The sequence below is a fragment of the Pleurodeles waltl genome, chromosome 4_2 (assembly GCF_031143425.1).
Source record: "Pleurodeles waltl isolate 20211129_DDA chromosome 4_2, aPleWal1.hap1.20221129, whole genome shotgun sequence".
NCBI lineage: Eukaryota > Metazoa > Chordata > Amphibia > Caudata > Salamandridae > Pleurodeles > Pleurodeles waltl.
In genome coordinates this window covers 961,486,519-961,506,775 of record NC_090443.1, presented here as the reverse complement: position 1 = coordinate 961,506,775, position 20,257 = coordinate 961,486,519, and positions in this window count along the sequence as shown.

Below are 20,257 nucleotides of genomic sequence, written 5' to 3'. Positions count from 1 at the left end.
AGAAACTGGAGCAGGGTCTCTGAAGCCCAACTCACCGAAGCCCTCTGCCATGCCCCACCACGAGACACCATGGACCCCAACACCTCAGCCCGCAACTTCCACCAATGGATCTACAATTATGCCAACACTGTGCACCCCTCAGGAAACCCTCCAACAATCAACACCACACGAAAACCAGGTTGTTCTTCCCTGACCTCTAAGAATCCAAGTGCACCTGTAGACGACTTGAGAGAAAGTGGAGAAGCAGCAAGGACATGGCAAATCACAAAGCCTTCAAAACAGCCACCACCACGCACTACTACCTCATCAGAACAGCAAGAAAATTGGCCATGCAGGAATACATCAACAAAAATGTGCACAACAGCAAGGAACTCTTCACCGTGGTCAAAGAAATCCCCAAACCCAACACGGGCACCGCAGACATCCCACCCTCCCAAGATCTCTGTGACAGCCTCTTCCATAGCAAGATCCAGGATATCTATGATGGATTCACCACAGAAGTCCCACCCACCCCACCCACTTCCACCCACTACCACTGCACCAAAAGACTCCACCCCCCTGCCAGCCCTCCACCACTGAACCCACCTCACCTCAGAAGACACCCTCAAGGTAACTAAATCCAATCCACTCCGGGGAACCCTCAAACCCTTGCCCCCGCCACATCTTCAACCGAACCGGCGCTACCATTGCCCCCAAACTGTGCCACACCATTAACGGCTCCATCGAGGCTACCACCTTCCCGGAAGACTGGAAACACACAGAGATCAACCCTCGGTTGAAGAAGCCTGGAACCGATGGGCCTGAAAAACTACAGGCCTATCACACTGCTCCCCTATCCAACCAAAGTGATTGAGAAGGCCATCAATGCCCAGCTCACCACATTCATTGAGGCCAACTACATTCTGGACCCCTCCCAGTCTGGATTCAGGAGCAACCACAGTACTGAGACTTCACTCCTCGCAGCCACAGATGACATCTGCACCCTCCTGGACTGTGGCAAAACAGCAGCCCTTATTCTCCCAGACCTCTCTGCCACCTTCAACAGAGTCTCCCACAGCCCCCTCTGCACCAGACCACATGACGCTGTCATCAGCGACAAAGCCCTCGAGTGGATCTGCTCCTTCTTCACCGGCCGAACCCAGAGAGTCAAGCTCCCACCATTCCCCTCGAATCCGACAGAGACCAGCTGCGGCGCCCCTCAGGGCTCCTCCCTGAGCCCCACCCTCTTCAATATCTACATGGCCCGCTCGCTTTCATCATCTGACACCATGGTCTTAACATCATCTACTATGCTGACAACACCCAACTGATTCTCTGCCTCACCGATGAACCATTAAGAGCCTAGAACAACTTCTACAACGGAATGAAGGCAGTCGCCGCATGGGTGAAAAGCAACTGTCCCAAGCTTAGCTCTGACAAGACTGAGGTCCCCATCCTGGGCTCCACCCCCTCTACCTGGGACGACTCCTGGTGGCCCGCAGCTCTTGTGCCCCCCCACGACCATGCACGCAACCTCAGCATTGTCCTCAACTCCTCGCTCTCAACAGTCTGCCAAGTCAACGCTGACTCATCATCATGCTTCCACACACTTCGCCTGCTCCGAAAGATCTTCAAATGGATCCCCATTGAGGCAAGAAGAACAATCACCCAGGCATTCGACAGCAGCAAGCTTGACTACACCAACGCACTGTATGCCATCATCACCAAGAAACTCCAAACAAGACCCCAGAGAATCCAGAACAGTGTGGCTAGACTCATCCTGGACATCCCCTGCCACAACCACCTCACCACACACCTGAGAGACCTCAACTGGCTACGGTCAACTAAAGAATGACCTTCGCGCTCATCACACACGCATACAAGGCCCTGCACAACATCAGGCCCACCTACTTCAACCAGCACCTCTCCTTCTATACACCCATCAGACAACTCCGCTCTGCCCAGCTGGCCCTCGCCTTCACCCCAAGAATCTGTAAGAACTCAGCTGGGGGAAGATCATTCTCCTACCTCACAGCACCGACCTGGAGCACGCTGCAGCGAGACCTGGCTCTTCGACTGATCATCATCCTTCCCAACAGCGCCTTGAGACACTACACATGATGAGCCATGCTCATAAATACTTGATTGATTGATTGATGCTGGATATGTGTTGTTTTGGTATTGTTTTACTCAGATAAATATTGGCTATTTTCCTAAACTGGTGTAGAGTCCTTTTGTGGTGTTTTCACTGTGTTACTGTGTGTGTGTGTGTGTGTGTGTGCAAATACTTTACACATTGCCTCTGAAATAAGCCTTACTGCTTGAGCCAAGCTACCAAGGGGGTGGGCAGAGGTTATCTTAGATGCGTGACTCCTTTACCCTGAGTAGAGTGAGGGTCCCTACTTCCATACGGTGCAAACCACTGCCAACTAGAGACCCCATTTCGAAAATTGGTGATCAGTGGTGAGGATAGGACATGTATTTGTACTTTACATATAGTGCTTGGTGTACACTACTTCCATATCATAGACTATTACATAACCACATACTGTTTTTCATTTTTCTTTTTGGTCTTTTTGCCTTCTTGAAACTGCAACTTTTGAGTCTTCATCCACAATCATGTCTCAGTCTTGGGAACCATCAGCAGTTGTTTCAGATGTGGTGTTTGAGCAGGACAGGTTGGAAGCATGTATGGTGCGCCTCAGCTCATAAAATGTCCTGTAAGGAGCTCAAATGTCCTTTTGAAGGCCTCACTAAGAAGGAGGAGCTGCAAAAGGCGCTGAGGGCCTGGTTAGCAGCAAGGTAGACTGGCGAGCACACAGAGGAGGGAATGATGATGTGGACATGGAGGAACATAGCCTGCAGGTTGGGGTGTGTGGATACTCATGATCTGCCTGAGAGAAAGGCACCTTCCAGGGCAAGCAGCAGTGTTTTTCTTGTAGAGGTCTGTCCCCAGAGCAGCTGGAGGACAGACGGGAAGGCTAGGACGCACCAATTGGAGCTGGAACAGCAAAAGATGGAGCAGGAAAGGGAGCTCCAATTGGAACTAGCCAGGCTCAAAAGGGAGGCATAGAAAGAAAGATCTGCCATGGAAGAGAGGAAAATGATTTGAGCTCAAGAGATCCAGTACAGATGGTTTCAGCAGTTCAACAGTACAGTCTGAGGGAAAGGTACAACCAAGGAAGTGGTGAAGGACTTTCTTGCCGGGGATGGCAGAGAGCAGTGGTTCAGAGGTCAGGAGGTGGCATTGAGAATGAACATGGTCCCTAAGAGAGATTGGGGGAGCAGGCCTGTGGAAGTATTTCTCAGACGATGGGAGGGACAACTTGCTTGCATTAGAGTGAGAAGATCAGATGTGGTACCCCAGCATGAAAGAAGCCCTAACCAGGAGATATGGTCTCACCCCAGAAAGTTACAGGGTAAAGGTTAGGGAGAGTACTAAACTTGGTTATCAAACGTCTGTGGAGTATGTTGATTCATTTTGAGAAGCACTGGATGGTTGGATGTAGGGCAGCGAGGTAACAGACTGTCAGGGGCTGTACAATTTGATTGCATGGGAGCACTAGCCTAGTCACTTCTTTCCAGAGCTGTGCCAGCACTTGATTGACAGCAAGCTTACTAACCCCAAGAAGCTTGCCAAGGAGGGGGAGTGCTGGCTCAGCACCACAATCCAAAAGAAGATGTATCTGGGAGACTCATCCAGGGGTGGGCGGGTCCCCAATAGAAGGAGGGGGGCAAAGATAAAAGTAAGGAGTTCTCTAGCTGGCCCCAAACTAGTTCCCAGGATAAGGATTCCCAACCCCCTATTGAAAAGAAGAGTTGGTTCCTTTCAGAAAAGCCTGGAGGGAAGGGACCCATAAAGTGTTTTGCTTGTAATCAGGAAGGGTATTTCAAGGGAGTCCCAAGTACCCCAAGTGGGCACAGCTCCCCCCACCGGTGGTCAGTCACTAGGGGTGGCAAGTGTAGCGCTTGTGGAGGAGTTGGCCCCAGTTGGTGGTTATCCAGCTCAGTTAACCCTAGTCTCCCTGGGTGAAGGTGAGGTGGTCCAAAGAACCCTCATGCCTGTCTACATCCTGCTTCCAAAGGTTCTCCAAGGGCTTGGACTGAGCTTGACTCCTGTTAAGAATTCTCAGGTACATCAAAGACTTCATCTACCAGTCCCTAGGCTCTTCTGCTGAGAGTCCTAACTTGCCAAGTTGTGCCAACTCCAGTCCATGGGCCCTTGGAAGTGCAAGCTGGTGATCTGAAAGAGAAAATCCATGCATCAACGTGCCGCGTCTGAAGAATCGACGCAGCGTCTGCCTCGCAGCTGAAAAATAGGCGCAGCGCCTGTCTCACGGCTGCAGAATCGATGCAGTGCCTGTTTCACCTCGGTCCCATCAACATAGCTCATCTGGATTTTCCACACACTCAACGTATCATCTTTCCTGCAAGGGAAGAATGAGAGAGAGAGAGAGAGAGAGAAAAAAAAAAAACTTTACACCAGTGGTAATCAAAGTACAGCCCGGGGCTGTATGCGGCCCTCCTGACCTCTACGTGAGGCCCCTGGGCTGCTTTTTACTCAACTCAGCAGTAACATCAAAAAGATGTCAAATTAACAGCCACATATTTATATAACAGTTAACTGAAGTTAAAGAAGCAAGTAACTAGGGTGTCCTGGACCGCTTAACTTTAGGAACACCTTAGGTTTTAAAGACATCTTGCAGCATGTAAAAATATGATAGTCTTTTCAGAATTCAGAAAGTGTTTTTCATTAACTTGCGGAACCATTTCACTTTAATACATCAGATTATGCACTGAGTATTTTTTTTTAAAGTCATAGTTTTTTAACATGAATTTAGAAACGCTCACTCTTCCCTCAACCCTGACAACAATGCCAATAGTGAAATAAGAGGCAAGTCAGTTGTTCCATGCACTATTTGGGTGGCCTGGGTTCCTATTATACATTAATAACATTATAGTTCATTAAATCAAACACCAGAGAAGGTTTTGTACAGTGCATATCCTGAAGTCATGTAGTGTCGAAGTCCTCTTATAAGTGATGGTGAAGAAAAAGTAGGGAAAGTGAACTAGAACAATTGCCTAGGATCAAACAATTTGGATAAGTGGGAAAACTGGGATAAATCTCAGGTTTTTTGGTTTTACATTATGCAATTCAGCCACTAGATGTATACTCTTCGCTTCCCCTACACCAACCTTATCGCCACCCTGCCTCCCAAAACCTTCAGCACTGCTGGTATCAATGCACCCGTCGGTCACATCCCAGACCAAACTGTTTGGCCCCTGGGTCAATGTTTGTGAGTTCCCATGCTTTGCACATTGCCTCTGAGATAAGCCTGACTGATTGAGCCAAGCTACCAACGGGGTGAGCAGGGGTTATCTTAGCAGTGTGACTCACTTACCCTGACTAGAGTAAGGGTCCCTGCCTGGACAGGATGCAAACCACTGCCAACTAGAGACCCCATTTCTAAAGCAGGGAATTTAAGAGATGTACCCAGAATGACAGAATGTTGAGCCTTTGCTGGGACTCAAACTTCAGCTTCAACTCCTGGTTCAAACCACTCTCATCTTTCAAAGACTTCTCTCACACGTTTTCAAAGGTTACTACTGATCTGCCAGATGACAAGTGGATTACTGTCTTCTACTTGTATCTGGAAGCACCTTGGATCCTAGAGCACATCTGTGATGGTGCTACCTCATGGTAAACCTTTAATTCACCTTTAGCTTCACTGTGGTGCACCCTCTGTGTTTGGGCAAAGTGCATAGGGGTCTCCTCCTGTGTAGCTTTAAAAAGGACTCCACACAGCCTTAAGGTAAATTGAGTTCAGTGCCAAGGGTATCTGGCTTGTCCAATGCTCAGGGAGTCAGGAGTTACTCCCCTCTTCTCCAGCTTATTTAAACATTGTCACATCCAGTTAACTTCCATCTGTTAACCCTTAATCTAACTGTATTCCTTTCCTGTCAGCTTCCAAACCTCGACTGCACTTCCTCAGACACACGGCTGAAACACTGTAATAAGACATCACACTCAACAGTTAAATTGAGCACATTTTGTTGTCCCCGTACACGTCTGTTCAATGAGAAAACCTACAAGTGACATATTTTAGCCAATGTCTACTTACTGATTAATGTTCAGTGGGGGGAAAAGGCTCTCGTACAAGCAATCATTGCCCATAAATAACTGGTATCGAGAGATATTTGTACCATAAAACACGGGCCTAGTCAAAGGCTCCCTAGCACCACTGAACGTCTCTGAGTTGGCATGATCCCTGAAAGTCATGTCAAGCTCTATGTCAGCATGGCTCTAGACTGATGATAGTCATGTAAAGGCTCTCCTGGGCCATGGGTTTAGATTGATGATACTCATTGTCAAGTACAGGGTCTCTATCAGCGTCCTTCTAGATCAACAATTATCATGCAAAGGTTTTCTGTTAGCATGGAGTTAGACTGGTTATGCCCATTCATGCAAAGGGTCCCGATCAGCATTGGTCTAGAATGGTGATACTCAAAGTCAAGCAAGTGCTTTCTGTTGGCATGGGTGAGGATCAATGAAGACCGAAGGCATAGAAAGGCCCTGCTTTGTCTTGGGTCTTGACTGATGATCCCCAGAGTAAAGGCTCTGCATTAGCTTGGGTCTTGCCTAATGATCCTCAGAAGTCATGTAAAGGTTTACTATCAGTGATGGTCTGGACTGTTAATCACTGAGGTCATGTAACCTGTATGTAATAGCAAGGATGTAGATTGATGACCCCCAAAACCATGTAAAGGCTCTCTGATAAAATGAGTCTAGATTAATGATCCCCAAAGCATGGAAACACTCTGAATTAGCTTGCGTCTTCACTGATGAACCCCCAAAGCCATATAAACACACTCTGATGATATGAAGCTAGGCTGATGATTCCCAAAAGCCAGGTAAAGGTTCTCTAATAGTAAGATAGTAAGGCCCATATTTATACTTTTTTAGCGCCGCATTTGCGCCGCTTTTTGACGCAAAATCGGCACAAACTTACAAAATACAAGTATTTTGTAAGTTTGCGCCGATTTTGCGTCAAAAAGCTCATGCGAGCAGAGAGCCTTACACGGCTTTAGCACCTATCAGTCCAGACTCATATCATCAGAGAACCTTTATATGGCTTTGGGGATCATCGGTCAAGACTCATATGATCAGAGAGCCTTAACATAGCTTTGGGGATCATCAATACAAGTATTTTGTAAGTTTGCGCCGATTTTGCGTCAAAAAGCGGCGCAAATGCGGCGCTAAAAAAGTATAAATATGGGCCTAAGAGTCTGGAATGAGTATTCCCAAAATCACTTGAAGGCTCTGCATTAGCTTGCATCTTGACTGATGAACCCCAAAGCCAAGTAAAGGCTCTCTGATGATATGATTCGAGACTGAAGATCCCCAAAGCTATGTACAGGCTCTCTAATAATGAGGCTTGACTGATGAACCCGAAAGCCAAGTAAAGGCTCTCTAATAATGAGTCTAGATTGATGATCCCCAAAGCTATGTTATGGCTCTCTGATCATATGAGTCTTGACCGATGATCCCCAAAGCCATATAAAGGTTCTCTGATGATATGAGTCTGGACTGATAGGTGCTAAAGCCGTGTAAGGCTCTCTGCTCGCATGAGTCTAGGCTGATGATTCCAAAAGCCATGTAAATGATTAGTATTAGCTCATTTCTTGACTGATGAACCCCAAAGTCATGTACTGGCTCTCTTATAGCATAAGTCTCGAGTGACAATTTGCAAAGCCGTGTAAAGGCTCCGCAAGAGTTTCAACAAAGACCAATGATCCACCGCACCGCATAAAAGTTTGTTAATGATAATAACTTGTTTACCTTTAGCATTTCCTGGCAGGTCGTTTGATATTGAGGCCAATATTTCACTAGATTGATGTGTTATGAACTGGGAATAAATAACACACACGTTTGTACACTGAGTCAAGTAGCCTTAAATGCTGGCAGCTTTACCATTCTTGTCACTTAAGGTCAGTGATGATAATTGTGAGCGGTAGCTAAATGTGTGGCATAACTTCACCTAATCAATCTTAGCTCGTGCTCGGATGTGCCCCGCAGCAAAAGTCGAGTGTGACATCTAAACAGTGATCAAAGGGTGACTGAATGTGCGGTCCCCGCGTTGCACAACATTTGTAGCCACAACATATTGCATGTTTCGTATATAACATTCTTATGAGCCCATCCTTCTCTTCAAAGCCTCTGACGTCCTCATATTCGGGTGACCTTTAACTGTGAGCCATCGCTTTAATGTGTATTAAGGTGACACGTCCAATGATTCTTTCCATTCATTCAAATGAGTTCATTTTATCTATTTCACAGCCCCAATATGGTAGTCCTGGGGCTATTTTGCATGTTCTGCCATTTCTCATAAGGGATATGCACTTGACTACTATTGAAACTGAGCTCTCATTTAGCTAAGAGTTAAAATAAAGATTTCTAATATGCCACATGTTAGACAGGCAATGCATAACATAAAGGGCTATAGATGGGTAACAGTGAATAAGGGGGATGTTTTTCACCGAGGGGTTCTGAGTGACTTCCAGTGGACAATGGTGGCAAAGCTCGAGTTATGATGTCACAGAGAAGCCCGAAGTTAGAAAAAAAAATCCTTTCTCTTTTTACTAATCTAGAGTAGTGGTTCCCAAACTTTTGACTTCTCATTACTGGAAGCCGGGGGACCCCCACTGAATCCTTATTGGAATCCAAGGACCCCCCCCAATGAGTCATTACTGAAAGCTGGGGACCTAATCTGTTAATATTATTTAATTTTCTAAGCAGTCGCAGACCACCTGAGGCGGCTTCACAGACCCACAGGGGTGCCCGGACCACATGTTGGGAACCACTGATCTAGAGTTTTGTTATCTATGACCATGCTCTCCTTTGCCCCAATCATCTGCCCCTCCTTTCAACAGCTACGTAGGGGCTGAGGAGTAATGGGGAGCTACATAGGACATGCCATTACCATCCCACACCCCAAATATATAAAAAGAATACCTGGCTTCCTGCCATCCATCCTCCCCATCCTTTGCTTTGTCCTCCCCCTTTCCAAAACTGAAACACAACCTAGTATACTGCCAGAAACCCACACTACCCATCTTCAACTTTCACCCTCTGCCCATCCAAATAGAAAAAAAATACCTGGTCTCCTGCTACCCACCCCCACTACCCCGTGGGCTTTCCTACTAAAAGTCACGCTTGCTGCACCCACATAAGGAGAGAGCTGGTACCATGCTGGTACAGTATCTGTGAGAGACAGTGATACACCTGTCAGCACCAAGTAGTCTTCCCCAAGTGTTTTTGCCTTCCTCTTGCATTTTCCTGCCCTTGTTTGTGCTGGTATTAGGACTCTGTGCTAAGTGCTTGTGTTCTCCCCTCTAAAAATGGTAGCATTGACTTATTCCCAATTGCCATATTTAATGTACTGGTAAGTCCTTAGTTAAGTGGTACTATTTTTTTTTAATTTCTTTATTGCCATTTTATTTTAAATCATACATTAATATACCCACAGGAGCTGTGTAAAGGCATTGTGTATTATTGGGGGTGTTCGCACATAGGGGAATGTGTCACCAGTGTATGTCTGTGTAACCACAGGATAAGCCAATAAACATTAGTACATAACAGGCTATTACTAAAGAACCTCAATATTACTCTATTGATGCTAAAGAAACTGTCTGGACAGTGCGGTACATCGCATATGTCATAGGTATAATATGGTTCAAAATGAAGTGAAGACGTGGGGGTTCCTGCGCATGGGGCAGGGGCTCCCAGCATGAGGGAGGTATCTCTGGGTGAAGTATCACCCATGTCGGGAAGTTGTATGTATCTATCTCAATGTCCGCTCAAGATGTGTCTAGGGTGGATGTTCAGAGCCATCTAAATGTATACAATGTCAGCCACGTGGTGATGTCAGGCGTCTGCAGGAGGGTGCAATGTATTGTGATGGTGAAGAGCACAGCTATCCCATGTCGTAATGGCAGTATCCCCACCTCGTAAGCGATGGTCCTGAGTCATGGCTGTGGCTTCAGCTAAAACCCACCTATGGGTTACTCAAAGCCAGTTAGCTGTTGTAGGGGGATGAAGTGCCTTCCAGTGCATGGCAATTGGATGTTTATAAAGCACAGTTGCTACATCAGCAAATTTCCGCTAGTGTTTATTGTGTTTTGTGCGAGGTAGTATTGAGAGGGGGCAACTGAGTGGGATCAGAGGGATCTGGACCTCTACAATCTCGGGTATTTGTGTCATGACCTCGGTCCAGGCCTGGAGCAGTGAGGGACATTCCCAAACCATATGAATGAAAGTGGCTAGCTCGAAGTTGCATCTGGGACATCTAGGGTGCGCCCTGGAAACATTTTACTGAGCCGATAAGGTGTAAGGTAAGTCTGATGTACATAGTTAAATTATGTATACTTCAAGAGTGCGTTGCGGGAGACATACTTAACCTGCATGAGGACCATATCCCATTGTGTAGTCGTGATCCCAACGTTTATGAAGTCTTCCCACTGTACTTTACTCTGAGGCGGTGGGTGTCCCTTCCCATAAAAGAGTGCCTTATATAGGGTTGATACAGCTCTATGACCCGAGCCGTGAGTAAGAATGCACTGTAGCCCCGCGTGTACCGGAGGCTCAGATGTTCCAGGAGGCCAAATGCCTGCAAGCCTCGCTCAGACGGCTGAGTAAATGAGAAAAAGCCCACCCCCATGTCATGTTGCTCCTGTAGGTCAAGAAAGGAGAGTAGGGCACCATCCTTATAAAAATCGCCCAGATGTAACAACCCAGCCTCCCTCCACGGAGTGGAATCATGCATACCCATCAATCCACTCATGGCCGGCATGTCCCATACAGGTATTTCAGGTGTATATCGAAGTGGTGCCCGCTTAATGTCAAAGTATCGTGTCTAAGTGAGCTTGGCAGTGCACAGCAGCAGTCCTAGCCTACAGTCCTGCCCATCTGGGGAAAAAAAAGCCATGTCAGAAGGATGTTATTTCTCAGGTCAGCTCTTATCAAGCTCACCTCTCCCGTTCCAGTATCCGACAGGCAGCACATGGCCCATTGAAGCTGCGCCGCAGCAAAATATAATTCTAAATCAGGAGCACCTAGCCCCCCTTCTGAACAAGGCTGTTGTAGGAACATCAAAAAGGTTCTCTTTCGTGTCGATCCCCACACTAGTGCCGTCTCCAGGCTCCGTAGGGAATGAAAGAAGGATTTAGGCAGAATCACTGGTAGAGCAAGAAAAAGATACAACAACCGTGGGGGTACCAGCATCTTGACTATTGACTCTGTGCCCATGGGTGATAAAGGCAATTGCATTGAGAATTGACGTAAAGAGTTCAAAACCCATTCATGGTTGTCTCCCAGTAGGTCCATGGTTATGCGATAAACATTGACCTCTAACTAGCGGCAGGTATCAAAGGCCCAGGGGAAACGTCCCCCATGCAACAGGTTGCGGTGTTCTTGTGCCACCTTCCGCAATGGGAATATACAGGATTTGCCCCAGTTTATCTTCAGGCCTGCAGCCTCTCCGAAATGCGTAAATAAGTTGTACAAACACGGTAATGTATTGGCATGATTCCGTAAGTATATGAGGACGTTCTCTGCAGATAATGAAACGACATGCCAGGCTCGACCCACAGCAAGCCCCATTCCGGACACCGGGAATGTATCGCACTAGTATAGTGGCACTATATGTGCCCAGGGCCTGTAATTTAAATGCTACTAGTGGGCCTGTAGCACTGGTTGTGCCACCCACTTAAGTAGTTCTGTACCCATGTCTCAGGCCTGCCATTGAAGAGTCTGTGTATGCAGTTTAAACTGCAATTTCAGCCTGACAAAATAAACCTTTTACCAGGCCCAATCCTAACTTTGTAATACATATAATCTACCCCTAGGGTAGGCCCTGTACACCCCAGAGGGCAGGGTGGAATATAATTAAAAAGTAGGATATGTACTTTTGAGTTTTACATGTCTTGGTAGTGAAAACTTCATAAATTTGTTTTTCACTACTACAAAGCCTATCTCTGCGATAGGATAACATTGGAGTTGCATTATTACGCTTTATAAATATAACTTCCAAATGTAAAGAGATAATTCCTTCAAGTTTAGTGTCTTTGGAATCACAATTTAAAATCCTAACTAATGGTGAAGTTGGATTTTAAATTGCAATTCTGGAAATGCCACTTTTAGAAAGTTGGCATTTTCCTGCCTTAGCAATTTGGTGCCTACAGCCTGTCTCTGGTCACATGACTGAATGTTGTTGGCAGTTGGGCTTTGTGTATTCCTCCTAGACAGCCACACACAATGGGAGCTTAGGTGTGACTAGAGGGGTCACCCTTGCAGGATGGGAGAGAGGAGCTGGGCACAGCCTCACTTACACCTGAATAGTCTGTGTCCTGGCCAAACAAAAAGTGCTACATACCCCCTGTGGTTAGTCAGGAGCGAGAGCAGAGAGGGAAGGACATCTGTGCGCTTCAAAGGCATGCCTTTGAAGTCTTCCCCACTTCAAAGGCACCACTGGGTATAAGAACTGGACCCCAGACACCACCGGGTATAAGAACTGGACCTCAGACACCACCACCTTAGTACAGTTCTGGACCTCTGGATACTCTGCCATGAAGAAGAAATGTATACTGTGAAGGACTGCCACTCTGCTGAACTGCACTTTCCTGGACTCCTGCTTTGCTGTGCTGTGCTGACCCTCTGCCCTCTTGCCTGGGACCTGCATCTTTATTGAACCCAAAACCCAGAGTAACTCAAAGGGCTAGTTGTCTGGCCTCCTGATCCGAAGTCTCAGGGCCATAAAAGACTTCCAACCATCCTGCTTCTGCTCCTGGACTCTGCCATCTGTGAGTCTACCCTGCCAAGTGGTGCCAACCTAGTCCTGGACCCTTGGAAGTGGGCCTGAGGTGCTTGCCAGCAGAACTCACTCATCCTTTCTGCTGAGCGACGCATTTCTGAACAGAACCAGTGCATCTCCTTGGCTGAGCTGTGCATCCTGATTGGACCCATCTCAAAAGACTTGCATTGCCGCCACATCCCTGTCGCGCCGCGCTCCCAGTCTCCTCTGCACTATCCGAGGCCCCAAATTGGGCATGGGGCCTCGTTTCTTTTTAGCGCAGCGCGCCTGCAAACCCACATAGCCTCCCCCACTCACCTGTTATTGTTGTCCTTCTTTTCTGTCTCCCTTGTTTGTTCTTCCCTTTGTTTTTTCCTTTATCCCATTTTCCCCCTCCCTTCCCAGCATGCATTGGTTCCCTACTCTCTATGGTCCCCTTGTCCATTACTTTCTATGTATCTTTCGCTATCCAGTATGGTGTCCTTACACTTCCTGTTGGTCGCTTCCTGTTTTATGGGTATTTAAGGGCTGTGATTCTTGTTCTCCTTGCGCTGCAACACTTTCTGTTTGGATGGTGTCTTCGCTCCTTCTCCCTTGTGTCAGATATTGGTTACGTTTCGTTCCAGTGTTTTTTCCTGTTCATTTTTGGTCTTGTATCCTACGTATTGATTTTTGCTTTTGTTCCAGGAATTTCCTTTTTGAGTTTTTTTTCCCCTTTTTAGGTTTTTTTTTCCCTCTGGCACTACTTCTGAAGGACACGGACTGCCCTTGGCGTTCCTATCGGCTGCAGCACTGTGGCTACCAGAGTCCGCCCCTACCTGGGCCAAGGCAGGACGTTCAAGAACAAGAACCTCGTCACTCGTTCAGTGGACTCCAGGCTCAAGCACCGCGTAAGTTGTGACAATCCCGCATCCTGGGGTTGACACAAAACTTTCGGAACTTCTGCTGCATGATGCTTCTCCGGAGCAGATCTTTACATTTCTCATCGACGGTGTCCCGATGCTGAAACCTCCGCATTGCAGCTTCACCTCTTATAAGAACTGAGGCATCACCTCAGCTGTGCAATGCATCCACGAGACCTGCCTTGGTATCACAAGCTCCAATGATGGGCTCCTTAATGCCGACACAACAGAACCTCGCATCGCAGCCTCGCCGAATCTCGAACTGACGCATCACCTCAGATGCACACCGCATCTTCGACATGGTTCCACACAATGCTCCGCAACCAAGATTTAAGGTACTTTGTTCACGGGGCATAACTGGGTCCCTGCAGCCGGTCCGCACTCCATCGTGGACAGCCTGAACTTGTGACTTTGTCCCAGTTTGACGCAACCAGATATCCCCAATAGCGCTTCTTGGCAGTATTTTTACTTAGAACCTTAAAATTCAGTATCTCCAGTTCTTCTAATTGTATTTTGGTCTTGCTTTATGTATTAAAATCTACTTTATTTGTCTACCTCTATTGGTGGCTATTTTTAGTGTGTGTTTTCACTGGGTTACTGTTCGAAGTGTTGCATAAACACTTTACACATTGCCTCTAAGTTAGGCCTGACTATTCTGTGCCAAGCTACCAGGGTGTTGAGCTAAGGTTAATTTGGGTTTGCTTGTGCCTTATCCTTGCAAGACCTGTGGCTGCTGCTTGACCAGGGCTCACACCCCAGTCACCCAACAACCAAATGTCTTACATGCAGTCTTCAGTATGTAATATTTTGACCAAGGAATGTGGCCCATGGCACAGACGGCACGCTTATAATTTATTTCAAGTCTTCTTTAAATTTTTAGAGAGCTGAGAGAGGTAACAGTGCACCGGGGAATCAACAACTTCCCCTGTTGATGTAACAACAGTGGGAAACAACTTTTGTTTCCACTATTGCATCATTGCGGTGCATAACTAAATTACTCATGCAATTATTGGCACTAATTACTCTCTTTTAAAACCACACATAAAATGTGTGTTATCAGGCACAAGTGAGACATATTTCAAAAGTCCAATTGACATAGATGTTTTCAACAAACATAGGGGTTAAGTAGGGGCGTGGTCTCCTTTAGCTACACTTAATCATTCATACAAATGTCTATCAGCTGTGCGATAAACTACAAAAGGTGTTCCAAATGTAGTTGCAATAGTGATCCCCTTCCTTTTGCATGTAAATGAATCACCATTTGGTATCAATAAGGCATTACATGCAATGCCAATTAGTTATTGTAAGAGCATTATATAAAAAAAATGAATAATTGGTAGCTGGGAGTGGTATGGCATGGATTGATGAACAGTTAGCCACCACAATTCTTTTGTCATCGCTGTGTTCTTCTCTACTCCCATCCCAACAGTAGCTGCTGCAAACCCTTATATCAGAGATTCCCCAAGACAAGGACAACCTGTCCAGATAAAACTATTGGCTAGTCATGTTCAACTATCTGCCCAGAAGAGAACATGGACTGTAAGTAATGTGTTAGACTTGGCATCATTGGCATGGTCTCCCCTAACTGTTTGCCTCTACCTCCCAGGTTGTTTCTGTGTGCTGGACTCTGTTTTTTTGTTTTGTTTGCTCTGCTGACCAGTGCTAAAGTGTAAGTGTTCACTGTATAAATTGTATGTGTACATTGGCTTATCCATGATTGGCATATTTTATTTACTGGTAAGTCCCTAGTAAAGTGCACTAGAGGTGCCCAGGGCCTTTAAATCAAATGCTACTAGTGGGCCTGCAGCACTGGTTGTGACACCCAAATTAGTAGCCCTGTAAACATGGCTCAGACCTGCCACTGCAGTGTCTGTGAGTGCAGTTTTAAACTGTCAATTCGACTTGGCAAGTGTACCCACTTGCCAGGCCTAAACCTTCCCTTTTTATACATGGGAGGCCCCATGGACAGGATGCAGTGTATGTTAAAGGTGGGGCATGTACTTATGTGTTTTACATGTCTTGACAGTGAAATACTGCCAAATTTGGTTTCCACTGTTGCTAGGCCTATCTCTCTCACAGCTTAACATGGGGACTGCCTTTAAATATGATTAAGGCACAGATTCCCGTTGGGAGCAGATAGACATGTGGAAGTTGGGGTCTCTGAACTCATAATTTAAAAATACATGTTTTAGTGAAGTTGTTTTTTAGATTGTGTGTTTGAAAATGCCACTTTCAGAAAGTAGGCATTTTCTTGCTTAAACCATTCTGTGACTCTGCTTGTTTGTGGATTCCCAGTCTGGGTCAGTTTGACAGTTGGGCTGTTTGCACCTCTCCTCTAGACAGTGACACAAAGGGATCTGGGGTGTAGCCTGCCTATCCTGATGGGCCATCTGGGCTGAGGGGGGGTTGAGGAGTGGTCACTTACACCTGAAAGGGCTGTGCCAGCTCTCACACAATGTAGTCTCCAACCCCCTGGTGTGTGTCTGGTGTCTGGCCTGGGCAAGGCAGGATCTTGAAAACAACAGAGACTTCTCTTTGAAGTAGGCCGACTTCAAAGGGGTGTAAGAAGAGCACCCAAACCCCCTGAAAATCAGATTACTTATGGAACCAAGAGGAACCGCTGCAAAGGAGAGGAGCTGGAAGCTGGAGGAGGAGTACTGCACCTTTGCCTGTGACTGTGCTTTTCTGGGTTGGCCTACAGTAGTTGCTTCTGCCTGAGAGAGGACAAAGACTGACTTTTGTGTGACTTCCCACTGGTGAAGAATCTCTAAGGGCTTGAACTAAGCTTGCCTCCTATTGTTGAAGTCTCAGGGACACCAAAGACTTCTCTCTGCCAGCACCTGGGATTTCTGCTGAGAGTCCTGCCTGCCAAGTGGTGCCCTAGCCTGTCTCTGGGCCCTGGAAAGGTGAAGCTGGTGGAAAAGGACAGAAATCCACACAAAGACCGCCTTGCTGGGAATCTTTTGACGCACCACCTGCCTCGCAGCTGATGAACGATGAGCCGCCAGCCTCGCGGCTAAAATCGACGCTTCACATGCATCGTGGCTGAGAGATCGACACAACGCAGCTGGAGGAACGACGTGCAACACCCACAGCAGCTGCTGTTATACGACGCAAGACCCCACGCAGAGCTTTTTCTTGACACCGTGCGAACAGATTTCGACGCAACATCGTGGGGTGCGGAAAATCAACGCAAAGCCTACCCCGACCCGAGGTGCCCGTCTGGATCAATGGATAGCTCTCTTGCGGGAGAGAAGAAACTACGCACGGCGACCGGAGGCCTGCGCTGGCCTTTTCTGACGCACATTTGCCTGTGCGGCTTTATTTAGACGCTACCCAGGTACTTTTGTGCAATAAGAGCGTTCACACTGTTTTCTAAAGATTAAGGGGGTCATTCTGACCCTGGCGGTAATTACCGCCATGGCGGAGGTTGGCGGTAGCACCGCCAACAGGCTGGCGGTGCTCCGCCGGGCATTCTGACCGCGGCGGTACAGCCGCGGCCAGAAGCGGAAAGCCGGCGGTGTACCGCCGACTTTCCGCTGCCCATGGGAATCCGCCATGGCGGCGCAGCTTGCTGCGCCACCATGGGGATTCTGACAGCCCATACCGCCATCCTGTTCCTGGCGGTTCACCCGCACCCGTCGCACCTTCCCACTCCGCCGGCTCCATTCTGAGCTGGCTTCCTCGTGGGAAGGGTGTTTCCCGCTGGGCTGGCGGGCGGACTTTCGGCGGTCGCCCGCCAGCCCAGTGGGAAAGCCAGAATGACCGCCGCGGTCTTTCGGCGGGAACCGCTTGGCGGGCGGCGACCGCCGTCCGCCGCGGTCAGAATCACCCCCTTATTCTTCTAAAAAATCATATCTTGACTTGAGTGTGTTGGATATTTGTCATTTTGGTCTTGTTTTGTTTATATAAATGTTATCTATTTTCCTAAACCTGTGTTGTGTCATTTTGTAGTGTTTTAACTGAGTTACTATGTGTGTTGGTACAAATACTTTACACCTTGCTTCTGAAGTTAAGCCTGTCTGCTCGTGCAAGCTACCAAGGGGGTGAGCGAGGGTTAACTGAGGGTGATTCTCCTTTACCTTGACTAGAGTGAGGGTCCTTGCTTGGACAGGGGGTAACCTGACTGCAGGCCAAAGACCACATTTCTAACCTTTGTGATTAGCGGTTGGGATTGGACTTGTATTTGTACTTGACATACAGTGATTAAGTGTATACTACTATTTTCAGTGCAGACCATTACATGACCACATATTACTTGTCTTTGTGATTTTTTTTTTCTTCTCTTTTTTGGATTTTTCCCTACTTCTATTTTGTGGTAATCCTTCATTGACTTTTGAACTTTTGACTTTTGGGAGCCTGTTTTTCTGCCTTTGGAACTTTGCACTTTTAACTCTTCATCATGTCTCAATCTGGAGATGCATGAGCTGGAGCTGTTTTTGATTTAGGGAAACTGGAGAGCTATACAGTTGCCCAGTTGAGGCAGTTCTGCAAAAACCTTGCTTGTCCCATTAAGGGCTCCACCAGGAAGGAGGAGCTTCAGAAGGCACTGAGGGCCTGGGTAACAGTCAAGGAAGTCGAGGGGCACACAGAGGAGGAGAAGGATGAGGAGGAGGAAGAGCAATCCATCCACAATGGTGTAGTGGGTGGGCCTGTTGTGTCCAGGAAGAGGGTCTCCAGGGCAGGTAGCAGTGTGTCATCCAAGGGTCTGACTCCTTAAGAGTTGCAGAACTGACAGGCAGAGAGGGCTCGCCAGTTGGAGTTGGAGAAAATGAGGATGGCCATAGAAGAGAAAATGCTTTTGTTGGCTCATGAGCTCAGCTTGAGGGAGCTGGATCAGAGGAGCCAGTCTAGTAGGGATGGTGGCAGCAATAACACAGTGCAGCCTAAGAGGAGGGTGTACATTCCTAAGGACCTTGTGAAGGATTACAAAAGGGAGGATGATATATTCTTGTGGTTCAAGGGGTATGAGTCTGCTCTCCATATGAATCTGGTCCCTGAAGCTGGGACTTGGGGGGTGGGTCTGTGGAAGCACTTCGAGGTAGAGGGAAGGGATACTCTGATATCCTTAGGGAATCCCCAAGGGTTCACTTACCCTATCTTGAAGGATGCCCTGATCACTAGGTATGGTCTCACCCCTGATAAGTATAACGACAAGTTTCCTATAAGAAGAAGGAATCCCAAACATCGTTGGAATGTGTTGATTCTTTTTGCAGGTCACTGGATGGTTGGGTGAAGGGCAGTAAGGTAACAACGTATGAGGGGCTTTACAATTTGATTGTTTGGGAGCACTTGTACAGTTTATGTTTTTCAGAGCTGCGCCAGCACCTAATTGACAGCAAGCTGACTGACCCCAGGAAGCTTGCGCAGGAAGCGGACCCTTGGGAGAGCACCAGGGTCCAAAGAGGTATAGAGGAGGCCATGCCAAGGGTGGGCAGGGTCCCCATCAGGAGAAGTGGGGGGTAAGGGTAAACAGGGGGAGTTCTCAAAAGGGCCCAACCTAGTTCCCAGGGTAAAGAATCCCAGCCCCCAGTAGAAAAGAAACCATGGGTCTTTACAGGGAAACCTGCAGAGAAGGCTCCCTGCAAGTGCTTTGCATGTGATCAGGATGGTCACATGAAGGGGGACCCCAAATGTCGCAAGTGGACACTGGCACTGACTGGTGCCCAGTCACAGGGTTTGGCCAGTGTAGCGCTTGGGGAGGAGTTGGTTCCAGGTGGGTGGGAGCCAGCTGAGATGACCGTTGTCTCACTAGGGGACAGTGAGATGATCCAGAGGACCCTCATGCCTGATAACACTAAAATGTACAGTTGGTGGGTGACCATCAATGAACAGAGGCTGGAGGCCCTGAGAGACACAGGAGCCAGTGTGACTACAGTGAGGAGTCACCTGGTGTCTGAAGAGCAGATAGATCTCTGTGTGCTTTACCAAGTAGTTGCAGTGGACAACTCAAAGCGCCTACGCAGAGTGGCACAGGTTCCCTTTGAATGGGGGGGGGGTCTCAGGTTCCTTGAAGGCAGCTGTGAGTCCAACCATGCCTGTAGATTGTTTGCTTAGCAATGACCTGGAGGATTCCCCTTGGCAGGAGGTGTAACGCAGGTCACACTTGGAAATGTTGGGTCTGCCTGGGTGGGCCTGTGTGTCTACCCGGTCTATGGCATCCCGTCAGGGTGATCAGGAGACCCTGGAGCCTGAGAGAGTGACCCATGTGTCTGCCAGAAGGAGGAAGAGCAAGGGGCGCGGGAAACCAGCCCCAGACGTTCCCACGGTCCAGGAGGAGGCTGAACCTGAGGGGGAAGCCCTGGAGCCTACAGGGGAACAGCTGGCTGAACTGGGCGAGGTCCCGGAGCTGTCACAGTGGCAGTAGGAAGGGGAGCCCACCAGGGAAGCATTCTATGAGGCACAGAAAACATGCCCTACTCTGAAGGGTTTGCAGCAGCAGGCTGCAGACCAGGTGTCTGGCAAGGAGCCTGGATCACATTTGATTTACTAGAAGGATGGCCTCCTATGTAGTGAGCCTAAGGTTCC